General features: G+C 39.1%; 1 protein-coding gene across 35 annotated transcripts in view; it reads right to left on the bottom strand.

Moving 5' to 3' along the window:
- OR5W1G (olfactory receptor family 5 subfamily W member 1G) overlaps positions 1-12,014 on the bottom strand; it is a 180,376-nt gene that overhangs the window by 153,074 nt on the left and 15,288 nt on the right. The window lies entirely within an intron of this gene.

Genomic DNA, 12,014 nt, shown 5'->3' with positions numbered 1-12,014 from the left:
AAACAGAATTGATCATTTGCCCCCATTTGCTTCAGATCTGTTTACAGTCTACTGGTTTATATAGCATATAATCTATTACACTGTATTGGGGGGATAGCATCCCACTACCAAACCCTTCCCTGAACTTCCCTAATTAAGAACCATGTTCCTCCCTACATCTCTGTATTTCTCAAAACAAGTTCCCAAAAACTGTAAGACAGCACCACGACATAATGCAAGCTCAAGGGATATGATCTGGAAGACAAGTCGTCACTAGAATGAAAGGATCTGCAGAAATCTTTCTTGAAAATGTTTTACAGTCATCTCAGTAAGAATTTTATGGGGTGAAAGTTTAATGAGAAACAGTATAGTTACACAGTTTCAAATTCTTCCTACAAATTATAAAGAGAGAAAAAGTAAATTTATACTGAAGAAATCTAACAGATACCAACTCAACCAAGTGATCAGAGCTAATATTACCAATAATGGGACTGACAGCGTGTGCCTCTTGATATGATATGATACACCAAGAAGACAATATCACCTGTGGTTTTCCTGCTAAAAACCATAACCTGAATCTAATCTTGAGGAAGTATCAGACATCCAAACTGAGGAACATTTCGCAAAATAATTATTGTGTTATCTTCAAAATGTCTATATCATGACAGACAAAGGACAAGTTTCCAGATTAAAGGGGACCAAAAAGGCACGGTAACCAAATGTACTGCAGGAGACCACATTACATCTCAAACTAAACGCAATACAGGATATTGTTCGGACAACTGGAGAAAGATGAATGCGGACTGCTTAGTAATGATATTTTATTAATATTAAATTCCTGAACTTGATAATGCACTATAGTTATTTAAGAAAATATCTTTTTTCTTAGGAAATACACCCTGAAGTATTTCAGGGGGTAAAGGGACATGATGTCTGCAACTTACTCTCAAATGGTTCAGGAAAAAAGTTATGGGAAGTTCTCTGTACTAATTTCGCAACTTTAAATTTGAAATTACTTCAAAATATAAAGTTTTAAAATGTTATGCATACAGATTTGTTGATGTCAGGATTGCAAAATGTGCGTTTCAAAACATGCTTGACAATTTAAACATGCATAATGTATATACATTCAGAAGTGAAGGGTCCTAAAGAAATTACAAAATGAAATGAAAGAAAGAAAGAAATAAAAGCAATTTGAAAGTCAGGTTTGAGAGAACGTAGTCGAGATATCTTTTACAAAAGCCACACATATAAGTTACAAATTATATTCAGCTACATGTAACAGAGTCCCATCTAAATAGTAGCTTCAACATACTGCAGTGTCTTTTCCTAATATAATTAGACTGGAGGTGGGCAGTCCAGATCTGATAAGGACAGCCCACAAGATATCAAGGATCTAAGCTCCTTCTGTCTTCCCACTAAACATTCCTATATATGACATTCAGCAAGTGTCTGTCACTCCATGTCTCCTCCTCCAGCATCCTGTCCAAGTTCTAGGTAGGACAAAGGGAAGGGCAAAGGACAAAAGGTGTCTGCCAAATGATTCTGCCTTCTTTATCAAGCCCTTTCTGGCGACTTCCACCTAAAGCCTCACTGAACACAACAAAGCCTCCTGGCCACTCATAAGTGCAAAAGCGGTTGGGAAATGTATTTTTCAGCAACGCAAAAAGCCACTCTGAAGATGAAATCAAGGCTCTGTTTGTTAGGGAAAAGAAAGAACATATACTGCATAGGCATTGGCAGTATCTGCCATGCCATCAATGAATTTTCATTTCCATAAAAATCTTATTAAAGAGTTGAGATAACCAAGACTATCTAACAATAAAATACATAATAAAGTACATAAACAAGGTCATATAAATGCCAAGAAGAATCAAAATAGTTCAATAAAAGAACCAAATTGCCAAATTTCCAGGGCTGAAATACAAGAAAAATAAAATTCTTTTTAAACTTGTCAACTTTTCTACTTTCTTTTAAAAAGTTAACAATAACTAAGCAACAGAACCATGACTAAGTTACATAATACCCAACATTACAAATTAAAGATGTAGAAAAATTTTACAGAAATTCTCCTTATCTAATTCAAGGCTTTATTTTAGTGAACATAAAATACTTGAAAGATTTTATAAGCCTGTTTGCAATTTCACCACCACCAGCACTCCAAACTCCATCCTTTACACAGAGCATTATTTGCCTCAACTGCGAATTATTCAATCGTGCATCGGGAAAGACTATTGAATACCCCAAAGAAATTACTCATTTGTACAAACGTCGCTGGCCATTATTTATAATGCTGGAAAAATGAAAAAAGATGCAAATGTCCTTCCACTAAGGAAGACATTCTAAACTTTAATGTACAGAAGAATGACCTGATGAGTTTTCTAATAATGATGATTCCCCGGCCCCACCCCAGAGACTGTGATTCCAGGAGGGTGTGAGTTAAGGCTAATAAACCTGTATTTTTAATAAGCATCTCAAATGATTTTGATACAGATGGACAAATCCAAACAACTGTATATTTTTAAGTAGTGAATCTATATAGAAGGTTATCTTTACAAAATCGCATTAAGCTGAAGTGGTAGGATACAAAATAGTATACATATACATTAATGACAAGATGAAATGTAAATACAAATGTAAAACCCAGAAAACATTACAGGGCCTGTGTTAGACTCCCAATTCTCCCATCTCTGCTCTCACACCTTTTGCAACTTTTCCCTTTCTCTCACTAGAGATACCATATATTTCCTTGCTGCATTGAGGAGCTTGACCATGTGACACACTTTGACCAATGACATAATAGCAGACAGCATGCAAGCAAACATGAAATGTGCTTACATGGTTGGGCTTGCCCTCTTCATCTTCTTCCTTAAGAAGAACATGACCTGGGAAGCCCACTTGCCCCAGAAGAATGAGGCGCTAGTAGAGAAGAGCCACTCCAATCAACCCACAAATCTGTGAACATGATGATAATATTTTGGTATGTCACCAACTTTTGCAGTGAGCTGTTATGATGTTAGTTGACCGATACAGAGTGCAATAAGAACATTGAGTATTTTATCAAGAAAAGCAACATCTTTGAAATTTTGTTATGGTTTGGTATTTTATCATCTTTCACGATTAAGTCAGCTAAAACCTAGGAAAAAAAATAATCCAGATGTATCTCTAGCATAGTTTTATGACCGCATGAATTTTGACTGAAAATGAAACAATGAAGAGAAAAAGGATTAAGGTGCCAAAGAAGGCTGAGCAAGAAGGAGAGAAGGTGAAAGAACTTTCTCAGCTAAGTTACCAAGAAATGGGAGAGAAATCGAAAGAGGTGACCTATGAGAAAAATTCTCAGTTTATGGCAGAAGAACCACCTCATTTGTAAGGTTTTCCCCTTTGTTATTGGCATCTTACAGCTGTGCTTCTCCTGTCTTTGAAAACCTGCTCCTTCATTTCCCGTAATCATATGTTTTTATTGCTGTTATTTCTGTTGTGATTAAGACCCTGGTCTTTCTTTCAAGGTTTGCATTTTCCTATTTACCAAACTTCTGGTCTGTGCTACACCCTGATCCTCAACTGAAAATGTCTTGCATATGATTCTCTCCTCCTTGACAAGCAATTTGGGATCCAAGGTGGATCCAACCCACTTGCATGTCTAGAGCTCCTCTTCTGAGCTCTGAGGTCTTCCTTGTACAGATTTCATATCTAATAAGCATAAGGAGGTGAGTGCAACATATTCACACTTGTTAAAAAGAAGGCAGCAGGGGCCAGCCTTGTGGCCGAATGGTTAATTTCACTTGCTCTGCTTCAGCGGCCTCGGGTTCGCAGCTTCAGATTCTGGGCACGGACTTAGCATGGCTCATCAAGCCATGTTGTGGCAGCAACCCACACAGAAGAGCTAGAGTGACTTACAACTAGGATATACAACTGTGTACTACCGGGGCTTTGGGGAGAAAATGAAAGTTGGCAACAGATGTCAGCTCAGGGCCAATCTTCCTAAATAAATAAATAAGGAGACAGCAGGCCCAAAATGGAGTCACTAATGTTAAGGCCCCACAGTCAGAAAACCAAGACTTAATACCTAACCTAATTTGCAGTTTCAACTCCCCAGGAATGTAACCTTGGACCAGTCAACACAGAATTTCCTGGTCAGCCCTAGTGGGTTATCCACTGATAGACCACTTCCATTCCCCTTAGGAGGGCAACCTTGCCTAAAACAATGCATTCTTTGGTAATAATTGCCTTTTGTCCCCTCCCTCTCTGCCTTTAAAATCATTTCTTTTCTGCAACTCTATGGAGCTCCTTTCTATTTGGTAGACAGGATGCTGCCTGATTCATGAATCGTTCAATAAAGCCAATTTGCTCTTTCAAATTTACTCAGTTGAATTTTTTGTTGTTTAGAAGATTTGGTGGCAGCAGCAGAACTAAAGGAGACTTCCAGTGGCATTCAGGGACAACAAGAAACACAGGCATGGTAGTTGCAAACCCGTTTTTGAGTTCACTGTCTTTCTCACCATTTCCAAGGGCTGTGGGTAAGTTCCCTCTGGGTTCTGAGCTCGGCTCTCTTTGCACTGAGCTCCCAATCTAACTGGCTTTCCAGTTAGTTCCCCATTTGTCTAGAATCACTAGTTCCACGTTGGGAGCTGCTAGCAGTTTGGACCACAATGCCCTATTTGATTGGAAAGTCTAGCCCTTGGTTATGTTTCCAGATTCCGGGTTGGGAACTGCTGGTGGTTGAGTCTGCAGTCCCCATTTGTTTGGGGTCCTTCCCCAGATTCCACGGTGGGAACTGCTAGCAGCAAGTGCACTTCCCCATTTTTTTGGAATCAGTCCACAGTCCCCATTTGCTGAGGTCTGTTGGTTCAGTCGTTCCCCAGTCTCAGGTTCCAATGTTGGGAACTGCTGGTTTTGCACACAGGGCCTTTTCTTGGCCAGGAACAGTAACATCTCTTGGTTACTGCTGATACATTAAGGTGCACCTGTCTGTCTGGTTTCATGTAGACAAAGGCTAACGGGAATCTCTGAAGTCAAAAAATCACAAAAATCATGGGCACAGATCAAGTATTTAAAGGCTGTTAGAGAGTGCATCACCTAACTCAAAGACTCCTGTCAGGAGAAGGTGGTCACGGAACAGGTTAGATTGACACCAGGCCACCTGCCAACCTCAAGAAAACTTCCATGCAACGAGGTATACTGTAAAACACACACAATCCTCAACCCAGCAGCACACTCTTTTTACACATTAATTTGGCTCCAAAAAACCCAAAGTCTTAGCTAACGGGATCTTTAAATTCTGAAGAGTCAAGCATGCCACCTCCTGGCACACCTATTTATTTTATGGCTAAGAACTATGGCCCAATAATAAATTGCTCAATAAAGTCAATTTGACTTTTTAAATCGACTGAGCTGAATTTCTTTTCCTTGTTTTCTTTTTTGAGGAAGATTAGCCGTGAGCTAACATCTACCACCAATCCTCCTGTTTTTTGCTGAGGAAGACTGGCCCTGAGCTAACACCTGTGTCCATCTTCCTCTACTTTATATGTGGGATGCCTGCCACAGCACGGTTTGATGAGCAAGCGGTGTGTAGGTCTGTGCCCAGGATCCAAACCAGCAAACCCCAGGCCGCCGAAGCCGAGCACGTGAACTTAACTGCTGCACCACCAGGCCAGCCCCCTGAGCTGAATTTTTTGTTGTTTAACACACTGCTCGACCAAGAAGGGCAAGGCACAATGTTCAAAGAGATTCAGTGGCTTGCAAATACCACAAAAATCAATAAGGAACAAGCCAAGACTACCTACAGACCTTCAGATTCCTTCTTCAAAGTAATTTTTACTACATGATGACATCCTTAAGTGCCTACTCTGTGGAAAAGACAGTAGTATACATTCCAGGGAGAAGGAGACATCAGTAATTTCAATATAAATTAAAGATCAGAGGGTTTCATTGAAATTCTTTCCTCCCTCAGTTGACCCTACTTAATGTTGGGTCTGTTTTAAATCTGTTTCAGTAAAGACTGCAGAATATTTAACATCGGTATAACTTTTTGAGGATCAAAAAAAGGGGATCACTGGTTTAGGCCAAGGAAAAAGATAAGCAATTATGCTCTTGCTGTATGCCAGACTCTGCTTTAAGTGTTCCCAGCATACAATCTCATTTGACACATGCAAATGTGCACATGCACACACACACCCTCTAGGAAGTTCCTCTCATTTTATAGCTAACGGGCTTCAAGAGATGAACAAGTGCAGAGACAGGAATGAAAACAGGGTTTTCAGATCCCACAGCCCATGTCCTTTCCATATTTTCTCTCCTCTACGGTACCTGATTTTGAAGATTAAAGATGCAGTAAAAAATGTAAGCGGTGGAAAAATCTCCTACCATGTTGATGTAAAACACTTAGATAGCGGTACGAGAAGACTGGCGCACTGCTGACTAGAAGGCAGGAAAGCTTTCTGTGTTAAGGGGTGAATGCCTCATAAGTCAGTCATTGGTTCCTTTAACTGCATTTCCAAATATAAATAAAACTTGGTTTAGCGCAAAAGAAACAAAGTCAAAGTCTCCCTCTTCAGGGGAAAAAAAGGCAACTCTTAGAATGACCTCTAAAAAAACTTCCAAATTCTCTTAGAAAAAAGGAAAAAACCCCAATGAGATAGACAATCCCAAGGCATTCTTAAACTTCGAATCATATGCACTAAAGACTAAAGTATTTCCGGCACTGAGTGGTAAGCAGGTCAAAGTTACCTATCAATGAAAGGATTAATAACACCACTGCCTTTAAAGTACATAACCATAGGCACATCTGTTTCCACAAATACCTTCTGCGTCTATCTGATAACACTAAACTGCCCTAGTTCGTATTATCTCACCATAACAAGAAACCCCCAAACTTCGTTGACAGATAATTCCTAGTACACGTGTCCTTCAAATAGCTCTTCGTAAGCCCCAAACCTGCCCCTGGCCAGCTAAAAGCTATAAGCAAAAAACAAAAACAAAAAACTTTTATTTGCCAAGCCTTGTCTTTTATTTTTATCTCTCATTTTAAGGAGGACAACATGATCTTTCATTTCCCTTCACATGTAATATTCCGTGAACTCTCTGAGAATTTTCCTGCAGTACAATCCTTATCATGGCCTCACGGGCTGTCTGCAGGCTGCGGCTCTCTCTAGCCTCACCTTGCACTACTTTCCCATCTTCCTCTTCCCTCTAACTTTTATTCAGGGTCTACAAAATACCACTCTGCTTCCTAATTCAAAGATCGGTGTATATTCAGTTGCCTTCTGTGAAGATTAGAGGTTCTCCTGGCACTCACCACATTATAATAATATACTACGGTTAATCACCAGATTCTAAGTCCAAAAGGAGCACAGTCTGTCTATTTCACTCATCACTGTAGTCCTGGCAACTAGTACCAGTGCTGGCATGTGGTAGGCACTCAATAAATATTGACTGAATAAATGAACATAGCAGAGTTTACAGCGGGTAAGTGGACTAAGTCAGATCACAGGGCTTGAACTCATCCACAAGAAAGAGGTACTAATTACTGGAGACAGGAACAAGAGGCATACCTAAATCAGGCCCACTTACTAAACAAACTTTCTACACTCTCCTACAGTCTATCTAGAATTTCCCAGAAGGCTTCCTTTCTTAGTTCTGGTCCTGTCAATCCTGCTTGAAGGTGAGTGTACAGGACAATATTATTGAAATTCTCCACTGCAAATACCCCAAAGAGCTATCTCATGAATGGCTGGGGTACCTTGTACTTCCTACTGGCACAGAGCCAAGGTTTATCTCAACCTTTTTGGGTTAACAGCATGTCAGTGTTAAAGTAAATTAATCATATATCACTCTGGGTGTAAAAATCTGAAGATGTGCTCTTTTTTTTATATAAATGAAGCAGGTAGTTTTTTTTTTTTTTTTTAAGATTGGCACCTGAGCTAACAACTGTTGCCAATCTTCTTTTTTTTTTTTTCCTGCTTTGCTTTATCTTCCCAAACCCTCCATACATAGTTGTATACCTTAGTTGCATGTCCTTCTAGTTGTGGGATGTGGGACTGGGCCTCAATGTGGCCTGACGAGCGGTGCCATGTCTGCGCCCAGGATCTGAACCCTGGGCTGCCGCAGCGGAGCACCCAAACTTAACCACTCGGCCACGGAGCCAGCCCCAAGATGTGCTTTTTTATACTTCACTATTTACATTTAGACTTAGAAATGCCAGAATTTCTGAATTTAAAAAACCTTTTCCTACCTTTTTACAGAATCCCAGAGCTACAAACAATCTTTAAGCATTCACATAATCCAAAAAAAAGAAAAAGGAAGAAAAGTAAAGAAATGAGATGCTTTACGGGAAGCAGGCAGCAAAGAGCAATGGACATAGTTGGTCCTCAGTAAATGTTTGTTTCCATCCTTCCTCACCTCAGAGTTCATACCCCACCTGCCACCTCAACCCTTCAACCAATCTAACATCCACATAATGTCCATGCCCCTAAGAGAATCCCCCATCCCTATTAACTAGTAGACAAAAGAACGCATCATAAGTAGAAACTCTACATGCAAAAAATATTGTTTCACTGCACTATAAGCTAAGTCCATACAGAGTTACACACATTTCCAGGCCAAATAAGAACCCAACATGATGAAACATGGTTTCTATGGGAACATGCATTTTGAGTTTCAAAAACCCAATTTGTAAAAGCTTTTGGAACAGTGTGCTTTTAAATTAGAGCGCCTATATTCTGGAAAACATGTGGGTAAAAAAAACTTTTGTGAATCAAATGACATCCTTGAACTATGACATCAGCAGTTTAGACAAAATACATTTAACTTGTTTTTGATGCTAATAATCTGACTGATTCCTACTATATCTCTCTTGTCCAATTAAATCTTTACATATCTCTAGTTTCCATACTTAAATTTTCATAATTAACTTACAGTCCAAAAATAAAATCCCTCTACTAATAAAACAAAATAAACTACAACACTATACGATTCCTAGCAGCTACATCTGTCACAAACAATTCCTTACAGCAAATATAGTTTTTGGTCATACTAATTACACACATAACACACCCTCCAGACTATCAGAAACTCCATTCATCTAGATAAAATGCTAGGTGTAAAAAAGCATATGCTCTATACCACTTTCTTTCCTGGACCCATAAAACAGCTACTGGCAGAAGTGTCCCCACCTCCAGCACCTCAGCAAACTTGCCCGCTATCCAGTGGGCTTCAATCACAACCTCTCCAACAAAACCTGAATCTGAGCCTCAGGGCTCGTGGAGGACCTCTCCAAAACTTACTCCTCCTTTTCTTCTCTAGAGTTTTCAGTCTTTAGTAGCCAATCACCGTTACTAGTGAATCGTATTAAACTTTCCCTGTCCAAATTATTGTGTGTTTTCCGTGTCCTAACTGGACCCTTACTGATCTAACTTCCTTAAAAGCAATTTTTGTATTCTAACAATATATTCATGATGTAATTCTGTATTCTTAGGAGACTAAACATCAGAAAAAATTAGGAAGGAAAAAAGTTAACCATACATGCAAAGTTCTATCCTAGAACTCTCATTTACTATGCACTTATTAAAAGTATATAAAGCACCAGAGATTTCATTATGTAGGCACAATTGATGGAAATTATTGGCCACTGGTGACTGAACTCAATCTCCAGCCCCTCTCCCCTCCCTGGACTGGGGAACCGGCTGAAAGTTCTAACCCTCTAATCACAGTGGTTGGTTTTTCTGAGGTCCAGCCCCTCTCCTGAAGCTATCTTGTCCTCCAACCAGAAGTTTTCTCATTAGCATACAAAAGACAGTAAATTTCAAGAGTTACAGGAGCCTTGTAACAGTGACCAGAAAAAAGGACTAAATAGTACACATTAGTGTACAGTTGGGCAAAATCCTCTAACACAAATCCTGTTTAATAACAAAGTGCTGAATATCTCGTGTAATTTATTGAGTATCGTACTGAAAGCGAAACACATAATGGTTTATGGGTTCAGGACTGTTGTAAGTGTTATCAGCCTCGTGATCGCGTGGCTGACTGGGAGCTGTGGCTCGCTGCCGCTGCCCAACGTCACAACAGAGGAGTGTACCACATACCGCTAGCCTGGGAAAAGATCAAAATTCAAAATTCAAAGTACAGTTTCTACTGAATACATTATCAATTTCACACCAATGAAAGTCGAAAAATCCTAAGTAGAAACATAGTAAGTTGAGGATCATCTGTATCCCACTCTACACTAAACCACACAACCTGTTCAGTTCAACATTCTGCTTGAGAGATACAGCAATAATTACAGCACATTTACAGTAGTCTCCCCTTCCCTGTGAGAGATACGTTCCAAGACCCCCAGTGGATGCCTGAAACCACAGAGAGTAGCAAATCATATATATACTGGTTTTTTTCTATACATACATACCTATAATAAAGCTTAATTTATAAATTAGGCACAGTAAGAGATTAACAATAATAATAAAATAGAACAATTATAACAATATGGCATAATAAAAGTCACCCAAGATCTTAACAACCTCAGCATAAGATTTTTTTCTTTTCTTAAGTTGAGAACTTTTACCTTTTCACTTAAAGCTTCCCTTTGGCATATCCGAATTGCATCCTCACTACTCTTGCGCTTTGGGGCCATTATTAAGTAAAATCATGGTTACTTGAAAACAAGCACTGTGATACCACAACCATCAATCTGATAACCCACAGCTACTAAGTGACTAGAGGTGGGTAGCATATACGGTGTGGATATGCTGGACAAAGGAATGACTCACATCTCAGGTGAAATGGAGTGAGACTTCATCAGGCTATTCAGAATGATGCACAATTTAAAACATGAATTGTTTATTTCTGGAATTTTCCACTTAATACTTTTGGACCACAGTTGACCGTGGATAACTGAAACAATGGAAAGCAAAACTGTGGATAAAATGGGACTACTATACTGAGGTATAGCAAAAAATTAAAAAAAGTTTTAAACTATGATCAAACCTGAAGGCACATCTGTGAAAACTACAACAAAAAGGCTGAGAACCCCACTCTAAGACAACGGCTGTCAACTGAGTACCAGGGTCAAAGACGTAAAGTGGATGACAACGGCAATAAAATCTACTCCCAAACTTTAACAATAACTATTACAAGAATATCCTGATGCACATGTATTAATTTCCTTGGCTGAAGTTGGAAGTGCCAAATTAGCTTCTGTAAAACACTACCATTCTGTTAAAATTAAGTTAACCTTATTCTTCCAAATTTTACTAATTTTTTAGTTTTGGTTATATCTAAGTTATTAGTTGGGTTTTGGTCTTGGTGCATAAGAGCTATATAATAAAACATAATAAATTTATGCCTCGTTTACGTTTACGCACACTTCAGTAAAACTATAATGAAAAATACTTTAATTCAAGGGAGAGTCCCTGAGACCTATTTTAAAAAGTCCCAATTCAAGGATAAAAAATATTGTCATCAGGTGGAGCATTAATGAGGAGGAGGAGAAATTTTTCAATACAGTTGCTGGTTCTCCAATCATGAATTTGGACACCTATGCAAACAATATGCCCAAACTTCAAATCCAAGTGGAATAAGACAAATACTGAAGGCAAAACAAGAAAAAGACTAGAGGACAATAAAAGAGAGTATCTTGGGGCCACCAGGTGGCATAGTGGTTAAGTTCAGCACTCTGCTTTGGTGGCCTGCAGTTCAGTGGTTCGAATCCCAAGCATGGACCCACACCCCATTCATCAAGCCAGGCTGTGGCAGCATTCCACAGACAAAACAGAAGATTGGCACAGACGTTAGCTCAGCAGCAATCTTCCTCAAGCAAAAAGAGGAAGATTGGCAACATATGTTAGCTCAGGGCCAATCTTCCTCACCAAAAAAAAAAAAGAGAGAGAGAGAGACCATCTTAATGAAAGAGTATGGAAGTTCAAATAATAAACAAAACTAATCACATATGAGACTAAATTGAAATGAACTTCTATTCATGAAAGAATAGCATAAAGGGAGTAAAAAGACACCCTGAAAATGGGAAAAGATATTTTCAAAAT

This window comes from Equus caballus, chromosome 12, assembly GCF_041296265.1.
Source record: "Equus caballus isolate H_3958 breed thoroughbred chromosome 12, TB-T2T, whole genome shotgun sequence".
Taxonomy (NCBI): Eukaryota; Metazoa; Chordata; class Mammalia; order Perissodactyla; family Equidae; genus Equus; species Equus caballus.
This window is presented reverse-complemented; position numbering and strand designations above follow the sequence as displayed.